Source organism: Alosa sapidissima, chromosome 14 (genome assembly GCF_018492685.1).
Source record: "Alosa sapidissima isolate fAloSap1 chromosome 14, fAloSap1.pri, whole genome shotgun sequence".
Classification (NCBI taxonomy): Eukaryota; Metazoa; Chordata; class Actinopteri; order Clupeiformes; family Clupeidae; genus Alosa; species Alosa sapidissima.
The window spans coordinates 27,095,283-27,115,369 of NC_055970.1; the positions used below are offsets into that span (position 1 = coordinate 27,095,283).

Genomic DNA, 20,087 nt, shown 5'->3' on the forward strand with positions numbered 1-20,087 from the left:
CAAATTTATAGGAGTCATTGCAGATTAAAAGACGTTTTAAAATTTCGAACAATGCATACAAGCCCTTCCCGAGCGACAGAGATACAGATATCGCCGAAAAGGAGTGCGTCATTGACCGCAGTTACATGCAGGGAGTAACCCGGTTTTCAACAGCAATATTCGTTTTGCGCGCGAGTTGTGTAAACTCATTCTGATGGCATCAATCAATTTAATCCGGTATTTGGCCCAAACCGAATATCGCTGCTACATTTAAAGCCCGAATATTCCCTGCATGTATAACTGTGGTCATTGTGTAGGGTGAATTGAATGGACACATTTAGATCGAGCATGGCAAGTCATTGCAATAGCCTATAATAATACGCCTACCATTTCGTTATTGCATTAACCATAGTGATGTTCTTATTGAAAATTTAAAAATGCTAAAATAAAAAAGTTAATTGCATTGTGGGGCTGTCAAATGATTATTGCAATCATCATTGCAAAATCACATAAAAATCCCCCAGGCTACTTGGAACATCTCTTTGAATTGTGCTCAAATACATTTCTATGGAAGATGCTAGCATGGCGAGCTGGTTTAGCCAAGGCCTAAAGATCATGAAGGATAGTATGTAAGACATTGAGCCATGAGATGTGCAGTTTGAAGCCCTTAAAAGACGTGCACTGTTAATTTACTCACTGTTATTTTTATTTAATTCATCTTGAGATGTTTTAAGTTTCAGGTCAGTGAAGCACTTAAAGCACCAACACTTCATTAAGTTACTTTTCTTGTAGAATTGTAAATCATAAGTCATAGGACAACCTATATAGGACAGTAATTAAGGAAAAAAAGTGAACCTGCTGCGGTGTTAAATGCGATGTGGTTGAAAATTTGGGTGCACCTAACTTTTGTGCTAGTGCACCTAATAAAAAAAGTTAGGCACACTAGTGCAACCAGTGCAAAAAGTTTGTCTGGAGCCCTGCACTGAATACCAGCATTGCCAAGCTTTTTCTTTGTTAAAGTCTCTGCAGCTAAGTGTACTTGAATTTGATTTATCTGCAACATTATGTTTTAGAATTACAGTTTTGGACAATAAATGTTTTAAAAATGACATACTACGTTTCTTTCTTTCTTTTTTAAAAATACATTTAGCAGTTTGCCTTTCCTTAGGGTCCATGTAACAAGTTCTATTATCATTTTTTAATCGTGATATATATTGTTATCGCAAGAGGCTGCAATGTATATTGAAATACGGATTTTAGGCCATATCGCTATGCCAGCACGCCTGGATTATTGCAATTCCCAAAGTGCAGCTGCGCGTCTTCTAACTAGCACCAGGAAGGGTGAGCACATCACCCCCACTCTGGCCCCCAGTTCTTTTTATCATTCAGTTCAAAGTTGTATTATTTGTTTTTAAGGCTGGCACCAACCTACATCATCGACCTTGTACAGTCCTACTCAGTCCAAAGGTCCCTTAGATCCGCAAACAAAGGGCTTCTGCACGTGCCGCACTCACGGCTCAAACAGAGCGTTTGCCTAACCCTGTTCGGCTCATTCTCTGTATTTTTGTGTTGTGTGCCCTGATATTGAAGCCGTGGCCTACTGGTTAGGGCTTTGGGCTTGTAACCGAAGGGTTGCCGGTTTGATCCCCGACCAGTAGGGAAAATGTGGGTGGGGGAAGTGGTTGAGCACTGCTCTCCCATGCCCACATCCACGGCTAAAGTGCCCTTGAGCAAGGCACCTAACCCCTCACTGCTCCCTGAGTGCCAAGGTAGCTTACTGCTCCGGGTTAGTGTGTGCTTCACCTCACTGTGTGCTCATTGTGTACTTAACCTCACTGTGTGTTCACTGTGTGCTCTGTGTGTATCACTAATTCATGGATGGGATAAATGCAGAGACCAATTTACATTTAATTTCCTCTTATTCATGTTTTATATAATTATGACTATTGGTTCAATGTTTTTTTTATTTATTATTTGTCTCTTTAGGTATCCACTGTACAGCACTTTGGTCAGTTTATGCTGTGTGTAAATGTTCTTTATAAATTCAATTTACTTACTTAGGCACACATTCCACTTCCCTTCCCCATGTGAATGCAAAAGCCAGCCACCATGATTCAATTAACAATCTACATTGTAATCTCCTGCCCTCGTAATTCCAAAATCCGACTAGCTAATTTATAATTTACACAAAGGGAGTAAATTGAACTGAATCCCAAGGAGATATTAGAACCAACCTTTTTAGTGGGTGTCCCTTGTCATTATAAGTTTTGGTATATATTTTGTGTCATTGTTTAAGTATTCAAGTTCACGTTTATTTATATAGCACAATTATCATACATAGAATGTCACTCAATGTGCTTAAAAATCAAAGAAAAAGAATAACAATAATAGTAATTAATAAAATAATAAAAATAGATTGAGGGGGAAAATATGAATAGGAGGTCAAATAAATATAAATAAAAATAAAACAAAAATAAAGATAAAAATTAAAAATAAACCTAAAACTATGTCACAGTCATTTTATAGCTAACATAAAGCATCTAAAGTAAATTCATTCATCAATAAATTAAAAAATAAAATTAAAAATGAAAAAGTTCAGCTTTGAGTTTCTTTTTAAAAGTTGGCATACTACCATACAAGGGCATGATTCCCAAAACCATAGTTGCTAACTAAGTTAGCAACTTTGTTGGTTGCAATGCAATTTCCCATTGCCAACCAACTAAGTTGCAAAACTATGGTTTTGGGAAATGCAGTCCAGAGTAGTCAACACATTAATCTTGGCCAAACAAGATTATGCATTGCATTGCATTGCATTGCCAGCAAACAGGCCCACAGTGGTAACTTTAACTAACTCTGAAAAATGATAGCAACATAATCCCTTACATCATGTCTCTTCCCAGATTACCACAATAACTTTGTTTGAAATGAAACTTGCAAGGAATGCCTGCAAGTCTGCATCCACAACCCACTCCTAAACACTGCTGTAAAGCCTTCATACTTGTCAAAGAGCCCACTGTTTAGAGTACAACTCTACTCAACAAAACCCCACAGGCTTTCTCTGCCCATGTAGGCATGAAAACAAAAGTACTCTTGTTCAACAACCTCTCTCCCACAATAGGTCATTTTGATCTGCCAAGGATTTTTCAGGTGCAGTGGCCTTTTTCACACAGTTTTAGTCTGATTGTGCTCTTTAGGTGTAATTCCAAAGCTAAAATTTCCTATTCTACTAAATGTATTATTTGTCTGGTCATTTTTGCCACCATCTCACCTATTCACTAGCGATTTCACTGCAGCACTAATAGTTCTGTCCTAATGTTTTATGTGTGCTTGTTCATAGATTATTCACAGATTTACTCTATTTGATATGTCTGTTTTGTGTTTGTGTATGTCTGTTGTGTTCCATTTTATGTCCCCATTGGAAATTAAGGAGTAAAGCGCTTTGCACATAGGCGCCAAAATGAGTGTGGCACATTCTCCTTTCTATGGAGCCCCTAAGGGAACATGAGCAAAAACATTTTGAAAGTTAAATTTCATGTGCTCACACAAAACTTTCATGTGTGCATGCAAAACTTTCATGTGCGCACATGAAATTGTTGTGTGCGCACATGAAAGTTTCAGGAGCTTACGCAAAACTTTTTTGTGTGAGCACACAAAATCTTTGTGTGAGCACATGAAAGCCTGCTGTAGGCTATATTGATGTAGCCTGGGGAATACTGGAGACAGTGACAGCTAGAGAAGTACAGGAGTTGTACTATATTTCAATCTAGGTCTTCATTATAAGGACATTGCTGCTTTGCAGGGCTTTGAACCAGAATTTTTTGCCAATTGGTTCGTTCTGAACAGAAACAGTATTTTAACGTTTCTAGTTTTGGTTCCCACCCTAAACTTGACGTTCCCAAACCGGTTAGAGCACAAGAAGTACACAAAATGTAAGGAGAATGAATGTATTAAATGTAGGAAAGATTTTATGCACATGAAAGTTTTGCGTGCGCACATGAAGGTTTCATGTGAGCACATGAAAGTTTTGCGTGAGCACATGAAAGTTTTGCATGAGCACATGAAAGTTTCGAGAGAGCACATGAAACTAAACTAAAGATTTTTTTGCTCATGTCCCTTTAGGGGCTCCATGCCTTTCGACATTAGATTACATTGTTTTCAATACAACCCTGCAAACCAGAGTTGAGCTTTGCCACTGCCACCGTGTAGATTACAATACAGTTCTATTTTGTCTACGGCACGCCATATAATCCGTTGTTTATCAAATGCTTGATGATGCTGATGTGTGTGGCAAGTGACTAATGATGGCGCCTATCAGTGGAGCGCGTTCCATATTTCCAGTAATATGCTAAGGATCTGCAGGATCTGTGTGGATGCTGTGTAAAATGTAAATAATAACAAAATGCTAAACCCATATGTAATTGGGAATAGTGCAAAGACAATATCAAAACATTAGATATTTTATTGTTTTATTTTTGGAAAACATATGTTCATTTTGCATTTGATACCAGCAACACTTCTAAAAAAGTTGGGACAGGGGGACGCAACTAACTACAGGGCCTGTACCACATCGTGCCCATGGGGACCCAAGTTTGAGTCCAGCCAGGGTCATTTCCCTATCTCTCTCTCCACTGTTCTGCCCACTGTCTCCAATGTTTACCACTGTGTTGCTTCATCTCTTCTTTTAACAATCTGGAGTCAGTGCAAAATAGTCTTGTTGATAATTTGTTTCATTAAAATGTGGAGACATTTCGGTTTGAAATAGCCTGCTATTACATATTTGATCTGATAGTAATTATTATTTATTTTTAAGCTTATTGGGGGGGGGGGGGGGGGGAACGTGTTCCAATTCATTGATTTTTATGATACCCTTATTGTTATTTTTGTGATAGAAATATCAGTATTGGCTAGATGGCAACTATTTACACAAATGTAAATACTCATACTCAGTTCTTGGATTGTTTTGCATTCAGCTTCAATAAAAGGCTATTTTCAGTCATATTTCATCATTGAATATTTCTTAAAAATAGTGTTAAATGTCGTCTCGTCCTTGTGAACCCAACATTGTGTATCGTCTTGTGAGCTGAGTCATCACACCTCTACTTCGTTAGATATTATTTTTTGGGTCAATGTCAATAGAATGGAATAGAATAGAGACTTTAATTGCCACACAACAATATTGGTGATATTTAAGTAATTAAGGTAATAATTGGAGAGAAATTGTTATACACTCTGTTATTTACACAACATATTTCCAAGCAATTTTAATCAATTTCAAGAACATGGCTTTAACTTTTTATGTGTATGTGAGGTTGTATCCTATTTGCGTGACATTAAATGTAGCCTACTGGAAATATTTTTAATTGTGAACTATGTCATAGAAATCAGGGTTTGAGAAGTCAAGTCCCACATCTCTTAGTTACTGTTGTTTCATCTTTCATCTTTCAACATTGCAGAATTCCAGTTACAGTCCATTAACTAAATAACCTGCACATCCACTTATTCTTACTATTTCTGCACTAAAGGTACTGTTACCACACTGCAACTAGCTGTACATTCTGTACATGTCTGTCTATATTTTTCATAGGCCTACTGAATATCCATATTAATTCTGTTTTCTTATATTAAATTCTGTTAATACACTGCATATATCTGTATCATTCTTACTATAATGTTACTGCTACATGGCACATATTTATTCTGCTCTTACTGTATTAGGTAACTGCTACACTGCACATATTTATATTTAATTTATATGACTCCAGTGTTTCTCATACATTGACTTATTTGTAGCGGCCCACCACAATATCAACATTGACCACCACACAGTGATTTTCCAAGTTGTACTAAATTGTGCTTAAATCTGGTTAGCATCATAACCATGCTGTGCTAATTTGTTAAAACTGTTGTATTCAAGTTAATTCTGCAAACCAACCACCACATATGGAATTCAATACTGTGGGAAACACTGGACTCTTAACCACCTTCTGTAAATCAACTGTATAAAACTGTCTACACTGTACTGTATTTCTTGACCTATCTATGCACCACCTGTCTATACTTTGTATATCACATTGCACTTCTGGTTAGACACAAACTGCATTTCGTTGTCTTTGTAGGCTACTCTGCACAATGACAATAAAGTTTAATCTAATCTAATCTAATAGGTATAAAGGTGCCTCTGTGTGTGTGTGATTATTAATGACATAATAATGCAAGTAAGGTGCATTATTATGTCATTAATAATCACACACATTGTGATGTTCCGGACCTTTACTTGAGGAAATTTTCCATAACTGGAACTCGCTGAAGTTTCATTGAATAGACTACCCCAGTAATAATCTAGGGTCTGACATTCTCACAGTTAGCCTAGATTATTACTGGGGTATTCACTACGATGTGCCTAGTTATCACCAAATGAAACGCAACATATCGCATTTTTAGCAATACAAAGGGCGTAGGCTACAAATGAGGACCGACAAGCTATTGGTTGAATTTCCCAATAGGTTTAGATTCGCAGAATAGGCCTACACCTTTAAAGTGGCAGATTCCTAAGGGAGTGACATAGCCTACGTAGCAATACAAAGCTAATTGTGGCATATCGCAACACAACACAACACAACACAACACATCTATTAAATTAAATCGTTTAACTAATACATCTTGATCGGTTTTCTCGACAAGCGTGGATCCAGACATTAAATTCACAGACAAAGTAGCCTACAGTGTTAATACAGTAGCCTACAAAGTTAGGTCCTTACCTGTTGCGCCGCCAAGGCGTCGCTAACAATTGTGCATTCGATCCTCGCAGATGGAATTCGCACGACCTTCATACAACTTTCGTTGATACCTTTGGAGTAAATGTATCCGCTTATAAATTAACACTGTGAAAAAAATGATAACCAATGCAAGAAACAAAAATACTCTGAAGAGGGGAGGGGGTAAAGGTGTAGCCTACAACTGAGGCATCCCGCTGCCATAACGAAAACATAAGAGTTGAATCACACTGAAGGCGTACGTTTCACCTTGCAATTGTTTAACTTTTAAGTTGACTGAAGCGTGCTGTACCTCATAACTATAAAGAAAAGCTCAAGGCATATTGAAGAGGTATTGTTTGGGTATGTTACTGATTCCAACAGGCAAATAGACAGGCAACCCTCCGGTCGTCTGAGGAGGTCTTCAGAGACGTAATTATGCGTAGGCTGAACATCCATTGATCCAATTACAAATGTTAACCCTTCACAATCTAACGTTTTACATAATCGACAGAGCTAATCTGTTTTTGCAATAGGCAAACTTTGGATGGCTCATCTACAGGCAATAAACCAGACCAGTTTTTTTAATGTTGGACACAGGGGCGTAAGCTTTCTAAAGTGTGTGTGTGTGCCCCATTGTGTTGATCTTTCTTGTGATGTGATGTGCAGTTTGCCTCATTTTGTAGGCCTATTCATGTTTGCAACTTCACTTACATTTAACTGTTTCATACGCTTTCCCTTGTTGAGAGCAAATGAGTTTTAAATCATATAATAATTAATAATCATAATCCGTCCATGATGCCATAAATGTGTATAAATACCAATTCGTCACATTTGTTGCTTTAACAGTAGGCTATTAAGTGCATGGTTTTATTTGCATAATATATGTATAATAATTTAATAATAATATAATTTGCCCAGGATTATTTCACTTCCCTATCCAACGAGGAAGAGATGTAGTGAAGTCCCTACTACAAAGAGAGGCTCTCTGGATTTTCTCTCAACACAGTGGAACCTAATGGTCTTAATGAGGAACTTGGCCTCTCATGTTTTTTATAATCCATAGGCCTATGTATATGAGGCACCTGTATAAATGTTGCTAGTGGGTCTGTATGTATATATATACTTTTATACATGTACCTCTTCTTCTCTGAAGGTGTTGAATTTACATATATATATATATATATATATATATATATATATATATATATATATATATATATATAGAGCCTAGAAATCTAGACGCACCCTAGCGGCAATTACATTTGCTGCCAGGGCTAGTTTAGCAACTCTCCGTTGGCTTGTGAGCTCGAAAAATTAAACTTCTATCAGGCCAATCAAATCGTGTATAGAGTCGTTAGGCGGGCTTAACATAATGATTGATGGCAGAGTTGCAACGGTTTGGCTTGAATTCCCTGCTACTTGAAAACAAATAAAATAATGTTGCTGTTGGCGAACAGTGTGACACGAGTTAAGCTTTTATTAAGTTGGCAAAAGTTTGAACTAGCCAACTAGCTCCGCTGGTGGGAAACGCATGGGACTCATAGCGCTGTCCTATTGCGTGCAGAGGGAATTTGACAGACAACCGATTATCCTGCCCCTCGGACTGAGCACTGCGAACGGTGAGTGCCCAGACCCTACATTTTAATGTGGGTCTGGCTCGTCAGGCTAATATATATATACAATTAAGAACAAAATTATTCAAACCCCTGGCAAATATTGATGGCGCATCTTTGCAGTGAGACGTAATTTTGTTGGAAGTTAAAAGTGGGTTGGAAAAAACAATGGACGCTTCATACAAGGACTGTAATTTACCGCAGCGAACATCTAATAAGGATAGGACGATGTTCACATGAAGTGTAATTCCCATTTCTTCTTGAAGCCGAAATAAATCTGAGGATGTTTATCGGACATGCTTGGTTTTTACTGCAGGTACGTTAATCATGTAATATCAATAAGGACCTAGGTAATGTTACCGTTAGCGTTGGTTGAGTGATGGAGGCATTTGATTTATTGCATTTGTAGAAAACTATAAATGCGGTTATACCAAGCAAATGTATAGCAGCACTGTTTGTATCTTTCGACTGTCATTTATTGCACGTGCTACAAAATCTTTCTGTGCAATGGAAGATTTACCAACGTTACACCGGTCTGATACAGTTTTGCCTATACATGCGTGAGACTGAGACGCCTGTTTATTTTGTTTTAAGTGCGTGCAGGGTGTGAGAGGGGAATCGATGTGCTTTGATTACAGCTTGGTAGTTGTAGTCTGTGAAATTAAAAAGCACGTGTGTGTGAAGTATCCAAACAATGACACCTTCATTTCATTACGGCTGCTTTAGCAAAACACCTTAAGCTACTGTGTAGTGGGTCCCATTTAGAAGTGGCTACTTAATTCGCGCTTTCCTTGACTCATGGAGCTGCGTGAATGTTATTACAACTTTTCGCCACGATATGACAGTTTAAGTCCGCTTGATACTGTAAGGCGTAAGCCATTGGAGATTTTATTTGTGTCGCCAGCATAGCCTATTGACAATTTATGTTGTAAATAGGCCTACCTTATAATCCTACCTGTAGCTTAGGGAAGCTAACAGCTTTCTATTAGGATCTAGTTTGTTAGTTACCGTTTTGTCATAACTCCCTGATGCATTTTTGCATTTAGAATAGCCAGAGCGTGTATATCTCAATCGGAAAATTAAACAATATCGGGTGCCTATGGACTAGGCTGGGTGAACCCAGCCTGATCTGCCCGCTATTTATTATGACCGCCGCGCAGCGAAGCGGCGGTCATATAGGTTTAGTCATATTTTTTTTTTTTTGTTCTTTTTTTTTTTTTTTTTTTTTTTTTCTTTTTCGCATGCCCAAATTTCCGTCAATGAGTCCCGGGACACTGAAAGACCGGGGTACACGAAACTTGGTGGGCATGTAACCCCACATGGATAGCATGGAACCATCGTTTTTCGTTTTGATCTGTAGCCCCCCCGCTGGACTGGACCCCCCGAAAGGAGGGTAGGGCAGACACAGTTTTCTGTGAATATCTCGAAAACCGTAGGGTTTAGGAGGACCATTTTTTTTTTGTATGTTGATCTCAAGGGCCATGTCAACTCATTCCATAACCACTCATTTCATGTATAGCGCCACCTAGTTAAACACAAAAAAGTAAAAATGAGGTGTTGTAATTGAAGGTATCTGTGACCTAACATAGTCAAAACTGCACGAAATTGGAAGTGTAGGATCATTATGACACCCTCTGTATGCACGCCAAGTTTCGTGGAATTCCGTTCATGGGGGGCCACACAATAAATTAATTTATGTTACTATACACCAACTGGCCTGTAGGTGGCCGGAGACAGTTTTCTGTGAATATCTCGAGAACCGTAGGGCCTAGGAGGTCCACCTTTTTTATGTATGTTGGTCTTAAGGGGGCATGTCAACCCATCCCATTACCACTTATTTCATGTATAGCGCCACCTAGTTAAAAATTAAAAAGCAAAAAATTTGGTGTTTTCATCACAATATCTCTGGCTGACAAGGTCAAAACTGCACGAAATTAAAAGATCATTATGACACCCTCCGAATGCATGCCAAGTTTTGTGTACTTTCGTTCATGGGGGGCCTTACAATAAAATAATTTATGTGTACATTTAGTGACGTACACCAACAAGGATTCTCGGGACACTGAAAGACCGGGGTACACAAAACTTGGTGGGCATGTACCCCCACATGGATAGCATGGAACCGTCATTCTTCGTTTTGATCTGTAGCCCCCCCCCGCTGGACTGGACCCCCCGAAAGGAGGGTAGGGCAGACACAGTTCTCTGTGAATCTTTTATGGTATGTTGGTCTCAAGGGCCCACATCAACCTGGCTCATAATCACTCATTTGTGATTTGCCCCCCCCCCCCCCACCCCCGGTAAAAAATGAAAATCAGTAGGATTAAAAGAAAGCCAAAATAAATATTCATCATCATCATGGCTGCATTTTCAGTATTGGCGAGAAGTAGTCGTTTGTCCACTAGATGGCGCATCTTTGCAGTGAGACGTAATTTTGTTGGAAGTTAAAAGTGGGTTGGAAAAAACAATGGACGCTTCATACAAGGACTGTAATTTACCGCAGCGAACATCTAATAAGGATAGGACGATGTTCACATGAAGTGTAATTCCCATTTCTTCTTGAAGCCGAAATAAATCTGAGGATGTTTATCGGACATGCTTGGTTTTTACTGCAGGTACGTTAATCATGTAATATCAATAAGGACCTAGGTAATGTTACCGTTAGCGTTGGTTGAGTGATGGAGGCATTTGATTTATTGCATTTGTAGAAAACTATAAATGCGGTTATACCAAGCAAATGTATAGCAGCACTGTTTGTATCTTTCGACTGTCATTTATTGCACGTGCTACAAAATCTTTCTGTGCAATGGAAGATTTACCAACGTTACACCGGTCTGATACAGTTTTGCCTATACATGCGTGAGACTGAGACGCCTGTTTATTTTGTTTTAAGTGCGTGCAGGGTGTGAGAGGGGAATCGATGTGCTTTGATTACAGCTTGGTAGTTGTAGTCTGTGAAATTAAAAAGCACGTGTGTGTGAAGTATCCAAACAATGACACCTTCATTTCATTACGGCTGCTTTAGCAAAACACCTTAAGCTACTGTGTAGTGGGTCCCATTTAGAAGTGGCTACTTAATTCGCGCTTTCCTTGACTCATGGAGCTGCGTGAATGTTATTACAACTTTTCGCCACGATATGACAGTTTAAGTCCGCTTGATACTGTAAGGCGTAAGCCATTGGAGATTTTATTTGTGTCGCCAGCATAGCCTATTGACAATTTATGTTGTAAATAGGCCTACCTTATAATCCTACCTGTAGCTTAGGGAAGCTAACAGCTTTCTATTAGGATCTAGTTTGTTAGTTACCGTTTTGTCATAACTCCCTGATGCATTTTTGCATTTAGAATAGCCAGAGCGTGTATATCTCAATCGGAAAATTAAACAATATCGGGTGCCTATGGACTAGGCTGGGTGAACCCAGCCTGATCTGCCCGCTATTTATTATGACCGCCGCGCAGCGAAGCGGCGGTCATATAGGTTTAGTCATATTTTTTTTTTTTTGTTCTTTTTTTTTTTTTTTTTTTTTTTTCTTTTTCGCATGCCCAAATTTCCGTCAATGAGTCCCGGGACACTGAAAGACCGGGGTACACGAAACTTGGTGGGCATGTAACCCCACATGGATAGCATGGAACCATCGTTTTTCGTTTTGATCTGTAGCCCCCCCGCTGGACTGGACCCCCCGAAAGGAGGGTAGGGCAGACACAGTTTTCTGTGAATATCTCGAAAACCGTAGGGTTTAGGAGGACCATTTTTTTTTTGTATGTTGATCTCAAGGGCCATGTCAACTCATTCCATAACCACTCATTTCATGTATAGCGCCACCTAGTTAAACACAAAAAAGTAAAAATGAGGTGTTGTAATTGAAGGTATCTGTGACCTAACATAGTCAAAACTGCACGAAATTGGAAGTGTAGGATCATTATGACACCCTCTGTATGCACGCCAAGTTTCGTGGAATTCCGTTCATGGGGGGCCACACAATAAATTAATTTATGTTACTATACACCAACTGGCCTGTAGGTGGCCGGAGTCAGTTTTCTGTGAATATCTCGAGAACCGTAGGGCCTAGGAGGTCCACCTTTTTTATGTATGTTGGTCTTAAGGGGGCATGTCAACCCATCCCATTACCACTTATTTCATGTATAGCGCCACCTAGTTAAAAATTAAAAAGCAAAAAATTTGGTGTTTTCATCACAATATCTCTGGCTGACAAGGTCAAAACTGCACGAAATTAAAAGTGTAGGATCATTATGACACCCTCTGAATGCATGCCAAGTTTTGTGTACTTTCGTTCATGGGGGGCCTTACAATAAAATAATTTATGTGTACATTTAGTGACGTACACCAACAAGGATTCCCGGGACACTGAAAGACCGGGGTACACAAAACTTGGTGGGCATGTACCCCCACATGGATAGCATGGAACCGTCATTTTTCGTTTTCATCTGCAGCCCCCCCGCTGGACTGGACCCCCCGAAAGGAGGGTAGGGCAGACACAGTTCTCTGTGAATCTTTTATGGTATGTTGGTCTCAAGGGTCCACATCAACCTGGCTCATAATCACTCATTTGTGATTTGCCCCCCCCCCCGGTAAAAAATGAAAATCAGTAGGATTAAAAGAAAGCCAAAATAAATATTCATCATCATCATCATGGCTGCATTTTCAGTATTGGCGAGAAGTAGTCGTTTGTCCACTAGATGGCGCATCGTTGCAGTGAGACGTAATTTTGTTGGAAGTTAAAAGTGGGTTGGAAAAAACAATGGACTCTTCATACAAGGACTGTAATTTACCGCAGCGAACATCTAATAAGGATAGGACGATGTTCACATGAAGTGTAATTCCCATTTCTTCTTGAAGCCGAAATAAATCTGAGGATGTTTATCGGACATGCTTGGTTTTTACTGCAGGTACGTTAATCTTGTAATATCAATAAGGACCTAGGTAATGTTACCGTTAGCGTTGGTTGAGTGATGGAGGCATTTGATTTATTGCATTTGTAGAAAACTATACATGCGGTTATACCAAGCAAATGTATAGCAGCACTGTTTGTATCTTTCGACTGTCATTTATTGCACGTGCTACAAAATCATTCTGTGCAATGGAAGATTTACCAACGTTACACCGGTCTGATACAGTTTTGCCTATACATGTGTGAGACTGAGACGCCTGTTTATTTTGTTTTAAGTGCGTGCAGGGTGTGAGAGGGGAATCGATGTGCTTTGATTACAGCTTGGTAGTTGTAGTCTGTGAAATTAAAAAGCACGTGTGTGTGAAGTATCCAAACAATGACACCTTCATTTCATTATGGCTGCTTTAGCAAAACACCTTAAGCTACTGTGTAGTGGGTCCCATCTAGAAGTGGCTACTTCATTCGCGCTTTCCTTGACTCATGGAGCTGCGTGAATGTTATTACAACTTTTCGCCACGATAAGTCCGCTTGATACTGTAAGGCGTAAGCCATTGGTTTCCAAAGGAGATTTTATTTGTGTCGCCAGCATAGCCTATTGACAATTTATGTTGTAAATAGGCCTACCTTATAATCCTACCTGTAGCTTAGGGAAGCTTTCTATTAGGATCTAGTTTGTTAGTTACCGTTTTGTCATAACTCCCTGATGCATTTTTGCATTTAGAATAGCCAGAGCGTGTATATCTCAATCGGAAAATTAAACAATATCGGGTGCCTATGGACTAGGCTGGGTGAACCCAGCCTGATCTGCCCGCTATTTATTTTTTGATTTCTTAAAAGATTGAGCTTGGTCTGATGAAAGCCAGACTAGCCATGGACCTCAGTTAAACAATGCAAGGGAACATGAATCAGCCTATATTTGCACTAACAATAACGGACAAAAGCTCTTCAACTTTGGCCCGTTAAAATGTGTATGAACAGTCTAGCGACGCATTTCATCAAGGCCCATTTGGACATGTCAGTTATTTGCACCACTGGTTAGATGTAAAACAGCATTTCGTTTCAGACTAGGCTACTGTTACTTAATTTGTGCATTAACAATAACGTTTCAGACTACTGTTACTTAATTTGTGCATTGACAATAAAGTATTACATGAACTAAAGATGACTAAAATCTTATGTAGAAGAAGAAACATTCACAAAAAATCCATCCATCCAAAAATGACCTTTGTTTTTGATAGCTGTTGAAAACGGCATGGAACTGACAGAGATGTTTTTGTTTAAAAATACATAAAAAATAAATAAATAAATAAATAAATAACATTATGCTGATACCTTTTGCTTTTCCCAAATACAATGTAGCCTACAGGTGTAAGTGACCTTTCATCAATCCAGTTGCAATGGATGAACTGTGATGAACTGCCCTACTTGAGATTGTTTAGAGATTTTAAAGGTTTTATAACAATTCTACATCTTCTTTGGCTATTCTACAATCTATTCACCTTTTCAGCACCAGTAGGGTACTTTCTGTGCAGCCGCACACACACACTCAGGCATGCCAAACAAGCATACACAAAAGTTTCAAGAGTGGGGGATGGAGTAAAATATGGAGACAAATTGAAGTGTGATTTATTTTCACGGAACGGATGTACAGGACTGAGCGGCGGTCATATTTTGTACCGCTATGCGGTACATCTAGTTTTTTGATTTCTTAAAAGATTGAGCTTGGTCTGATGAAAGCCAGACTAGCCATGGACCTCAGTTAAACAATGCAAAGGAACATGAATCAGCCTATATTTGCACTAACAATAACGGACAAAAGCTCTTCAACTTTGGCCCGTTAAAATGTGTATGAACAGTCTAGCGACGCATTTCATCAAGGCCCATTTGGACATGTCAGTTATTTGCACCACTGGTTAGATGTAAAACAGCATTTCGTTTCAGACTAGGCTACTGTTACTTAATTTGTGCATTAACAATAACGTTTCAGACTACTGTTACTTAATTTGTGCATTGACAATAAAGTATTACATGAACTAAAGATGACTAAAATCTTATGTAGAAGAAGAAACATTCACAAAAAATCCATCCATCCAAAAATGACCTTTGTTTTTGATAGCTGTTGAAAACGGCATGGAACTGACTGAGATGTTTTTGTTTAAAAATACATAAAAAATAAATAAATAAATAAATAAATAAAATTATGCTGATACCTTTTGCTTTTCCCAAATACAATGTAGCCTACAGGTGTAAGTGACCTTTCATCAATCCAGTTGCAATGGATGAACTGTGATGAACTGCCCTACTTGTGATTGTTTAGAGATTTTAAAGGTTTTATAACAATGCTACATCTTCTTTGGCTATTCTACAATCTATTCACCTTTTCAGCACCAGTAGGCTACTTTCTGTGCAGCCGCACACACACACTCAGGCATGCCAAACAAGCATACACAAAAGTTTCAAGAGTGGGGGATGGAGTAAAATATGGAGACAAATTGAAGTGTGCTTTATTTTCGCGGAACGGATGTACAGGACTGAGCGGCGGTCATATTTTGTACCGCTATGCGGTACATCTAGTTTGCCATCACTTTGGCCTTGTGCTAACTTTTTTGACTGATTGAGGTCTGGACTCTGGCTGGGCCACTCTAAAATGTTGACATTGTTCTCTGTTAACCATTTTTTGCCTTGTTTAGCTGTATGTTTTGGATCATTGTATGGTTTAATGGTCCAATGATGCCTATTGGGGCAGGTCTCTTGGCACACTGCTTGATCTTTTCCTCAAGAATCTCCTAGTCCACACGGAGACGTTTTTTAGGGTAAACGCAGAGGTTTTGCTTCGTCTTGGCCGAGCGTCCAAACGAATCCTGTAAACGCACTGCCCGAAACCACACTTTTTTGAAACCTGGTCCCAGAGTGGAAAAATCTAAAACCGTAGCCTGTTTGAATTCGTTTAGACCATAGACAGTAAAAGAAATGGACGAATAGACTCCGTCGTTTTCAATGGGAGGGCACTGAGTCAAATAGAACGATTTTTCAGTTGGTCCCCCCAGTACTGCGCAGACTCACACTTAACTTTGTGACGTTAGCCATCGAACTGAATCTTGTAACTCATATGATAGATACACAGAAATTCTTCTCACACTTCCTTCGCCTTCAAAGTCATCAAAGTTAAACATTTATTTATGTATTATTATTAATATCATCCTCACCAAGTCGTGTTAATGTTGAAGCTACCATACATGATCATCTTCAAAAACAGTCAACAAAACAAAAAAGTTATAGCCTTGAAGCTAATCTTTACACTTTTCCGACCTACGGTCAATCCATCGAAAACCTCTGTAATGATTAGTGCCGTTTTTTTTTTTTTAAATTAGGTTTACTTTTTTATTATTATTAGGTTGCCTCTGTGTAATGCTTTACCTTAACATACGGTCGTGTATGCTAGGTTTTGCTTATGAGTTACCGTCATAGACAGTAAGGTGGACTGAGCTTCTTATCCAAACAATACGGTTATCTCCCTACGGCGCGAAAGAGAGATTACGTCAAAGCTAGCTTCCCTCCAACCGAACAAGCTAACCATTCTTCTTACGGGTAACCAACGTTACGGACGAGGTAGTGGAGTCTGTTTTGCCTTTGTAGTGTTTATGTGGATTACACAGAAGCTACAATATCGGCACAGGATATATGTTATATGAAGTTATGGTATTTAAAAAAAATCCTAGAATGAATGGACTTCTATGGGAGTTAGCAGAGAGGTGGTCCCTCCAGCCTACGTCGATTCTTCTACTTCGGGGAATTCGCCTGCCCCCTTGGTTTAGACAGCGAAACCGCACATCCTGCTTGCGTATCGATGATGTCATCGCCACACCTCAGCTGCCCTGGACTTGCACTTATAGTATTGCCTAACAATACTAGTTTTCATACATGACATTACCTACGATTACACTCCTTAAAATATCACAACTGGTGCTGCGCAGCGCCAATAGCTTATGACTTGGTGGACTGAACACTGTTTTTCCTGGTGTTTTTTTATGCATTCTAGCTACTGTCAGTGACGCGAGAGAACTTAAGTTATTAGGAAAGTGCGGTGTAAGTTTAGGCTACATTAATTTGTGCGTAGTGCCAATGTCATTCATTTATTTTACATGTCTTACAACATATATACATGCATTCACAGTCGAGTGAAATCAGATATAAGCATACAAAGACGCTTGAACTCACGTTAAGCCGATGGTAGCACACTGAATGCAAATGCGCGATTTGATGCAGGCAAAAGTATTGACTGTTACTGACGAAGGTTTTATAGCAATATTATAAATGTGGCGACAGAATAGCCTAGAACTTGGGTAAGCCTTGCGTTTAGTAGCCTAATTGCGGTGATAGCCAAAACTAATGTGAATCACGGACTATCCTACAACCAAAGAAAGTAAAGGTGATTAATAGGCCTACCTGCGTTAGCCAAATAAAAGACGGGACTGCACCCTTCACAAACCGTAAAATAAAGTTTATTAGTTTTACAGTTGACTACAGTTGACAGTTCACCATCAGTCCACACAAACAATTCTGGTTTCCTTGCACTAGCCATTTCGCCGTAGCCTATTCTGTCTGTTTGTAAAGCGCAAGTTTTGGTCAATTTCTGTAAAGAAACAGTGCCACCTATAGGCCTGGGGTATGAAGTAACGTGTTGAGTCGTGTTGAGATGGATCCGTTTGGACGCAAATATTCTTGATACGGTTCCAGGGAAGACGGAGGAAAAAAAGATCGGTTTGGTACATGTGGACTAGGCCACAGTGTAGCCTCTTGCTTTAGTGAGATTCTGGTGCCTACTGCTGGAACCAACTCTGTATGGAGATCAGATCTACTCCAACAGTCAGTTGCTGCTTTTAAAAAGAAACTAAAAACTCTATTATTTTCTACCGCCTTTGAAAAATTGTATTATTATTTGCATTCATTATATATATATATATATATATATATATATATATATATATATATATATATATATTTGTATGTTGCTTTACACACACACACACACACACACACACACACACCATTACCCCCACACACCCACTCACAAGTGAATACACCCACACACCTAGGTACTGTATGCACACACTTACACACAAGCACGCATGCACACACCACACACATAAACACACACACACACACACATAAACACACACACAAATATAGCACGCATATAGTAAACACACACACACACATAAAGACTGAGCTAACACACACACACACAAATACACACACTTGCAGGCAAGCAGACACACAAACACACTCCATTACCCCCCCCCACACACACACACACACAATTCATTTTTACTTCAATGATTTTATTACTTTTGCTATATTTTAATTGTTGTGATTTGCTGATGTTACTGATGACTGTGTAAGCCCATTGAACTGCCTTGGTCCAAAAATGTGATACCTTGCCTAAATCTTCTAATATAACATTTACCAACCCTTAGAGGTCCTCTGTAAACACACAGATTTATTGATTTTGTTTGTAGCCTACATTCTGATTATTAGCCTACACCAATACATATTTATGTAGTAGGCTAGCCTATGACTGATTTAGCAGGGGAGTGGAGCACGTTTGCAAGGCACGGAACAGTGTCCCATCAAAATATTTTTAACCACTTATGATATATTGAATGCAAACTATAACGATGCGATCACGTTTTCGAATAGAGAAAGGGCAGTTTGCACTTTGACCTGATGACTTTCATTTTGAAATTCAAGCCACTTCGACCGGAAGTCAAAACTGTTGTTAATGTTTTCACCATAGACTGTATGGTTTTCACCTATGATTTTTACCAGGATCATAGCGCAGAACCCGTCGTTAGCCTGTGTTTTAACCAGATTGCTCTTTCATGTTACAAATTCCGTCGCCACTAGAGAACATCACGGATGACATTTCACAATTAACATTAACTCAGTGGAAAGACAACATCTGGCACACACCTGAGGTAAGTCAGTCTCTGCTTGTTTTTGTTGTACGTCCAAGCTAGCTTGCAAAGCATGCAACGTTGTTTAACGCTGATAGAACGTGTTGACGTTTCGTAGAAATCCCGGGAACGCAGTTTCAGCTTGTTTGTCTATCGTGTAATTATTACTTCACTTTAGGTTATACGGTTGAAAGTAATATACAGGCATGAGTATAATAGCTAATGATAGGCCACAAGTTTTGGAAGACAGTATTCTGCGTCGGGTTGGTTTTGAGGTCAAGTTAAGTTCTAACAGTACAGGTAGCCTACTGTCTTCGATACCACATCCTGATAATAATTATTGGCTTGAGAACAACATTAGCCTGAGTTCATCAAATCATATGCTTCAACGTTGCATTCGACGTTGGCTGGTCAAATGGTTCATATGTTGTTAGCCAACCAGGATGGCCTTAGTAATTCACACTAATTTAATGGACACAGGGACACTTAACCCATTCATGACTAACAACTAAAAATAGTTCTTTAAGGAAAAGGGCTACAGTTAAAGTTCTGGAAGATTATATTTGATATTTGGTGTAAGACCTCTTGGGACAAGTGGTTACCAGTGGTCGAGGAAGTACTGAAACTCTGTACTTAAGTAAAAGTACAAATGACCGGGGAAATATTTACTCTAGTAAAATAAGTACCACAATGACAACCCAACTTAAGTAGGCCTAAAAGTAAAAAGTGCCTGCTTTTATTAATGAACTTTGAGTATTAAAAGTAAGTACTTGCATAACGATTTATTTAATGTCTATATTCTAATAATCTAAAAAAACAGTATGGGCTGTGGCATTTTAATTAAGTTAGTTTTAGGTTAATGTACTAGTTAGTTTT

The 20,087-nt window shown here is 39.0% G+C and overlaps 2 protein-coding genes across 9 annotated transcripts in view; one reads left to right on the forward strand and one right to left on the reverse strand.

Moving 5' to 3' along the window:
- The window catches only part of pacsin3 (protein kinase C and casein kinase substrate in neurons 3), a 32,330-nt gene extending 25,158 nt beyond the window's left edge, over positions 1-7,172 (reverse strand). For 2 of the 3 annotated variants that reach the window (XM_042062016.1, XM_042062018.1), the window contains exon 1: positions 6,738-7,144. The gene's annotated coding sequence lies outside the window, so the exon portion shown is untranslated. Of the gene's footprint in view, positions 1-6,737 lie in introns of all 3 variants that reach the window. The other variant, XM_042062017.1, reaches the window with a different exon arrangement.
- Positions 7,173-19,022: 11,850 nt separating this feature from the next.
- csnk1g1 (casein kinase 1, gamma 1) overlaps positions 19,023-20,087 on the forward strand; it is a 67,565-nt gene continuing 66,500 nt past the window's right edge. For all 6 annotated transcript variants that reach the window (XM_042062011.1, XM_042062010.1, XM_042062009.1 and 3 more), the window contains exon 1: positions 19,023-19,232. The gene's annotated coding sequence lies outside the window, so the exon portion shown is untranslated. The remainder of the gene's footprint in view (positions 19,233-20,087) is intronic.